The sequence below is a fragment of the Sander lucioperca genome, chromosome 22 (genome assembly GCF_008315115.2).
Source record: "Sander lucioperca isolate FBNREF2018 chromosome 22, SLUC_FBN_1.2, whole genome shotgun sequence".
Taxonomy (NCBI): Eukaryota; Metazoa; Chordata; class Actinopteri; order Perciformes; family Percidae; genus Sander; species Sander lucioperca.
The window spans coordinates 20,081,919-20,082,531 of NC_050194.1; positions in this window are offsets into that span (position 1 = coordinate 20,081,919).

Sequence of the window (613 nt, forward strand, 5' to 3'; positions counted from 1 at the left end):
ACACACTACAGCCCCAAACATGTCAGAAATGTTGACACATTTTGAGGCATCCGCCTGTAGATTCTTAATCTTTTTCTCCCGTAATTTCTCTGCATCACCCTTGCGCTTTGGTAGTCGTTTGTCCATTTTAACGTGGATGCTAAACTTCCAGCATAAGCATAACTATTACAGCTTGTGTCTAAGGGCCGGGAGTGGGGAAGGGGGTTCCTGGATTTGATTGGGTCAGGCCAATAAAGAAAATTAACCAATGGGCTGCTGTCAGTTCTTTATGGGCCGGCGCAGTCAAAAAAATAAAAATAAATAAAGCCTATCAATTATATCGGCGATTCAGCCCAAAAGTGCGTCGGCCCACCGGGAAACTGCCCTGTATGCTCTGTATTAGCCCATGACATCAATCTGGTTGTATTATACAGTTCTTGTAGTATTTGCCTTTGATATATATGAACAATTCTAATGTTTAATATGTCCATCAAATACATAATCGAATATATTAAAATTCAGGTATATTCGGGTTTAAAGATCCATATCAAGTTATCTTCTATTGAAATGCAATGTAATCAGTGCCTACTGTTTAAGTGTTTTGCTTGCTCATCCAGAATATTAAGCATGTATA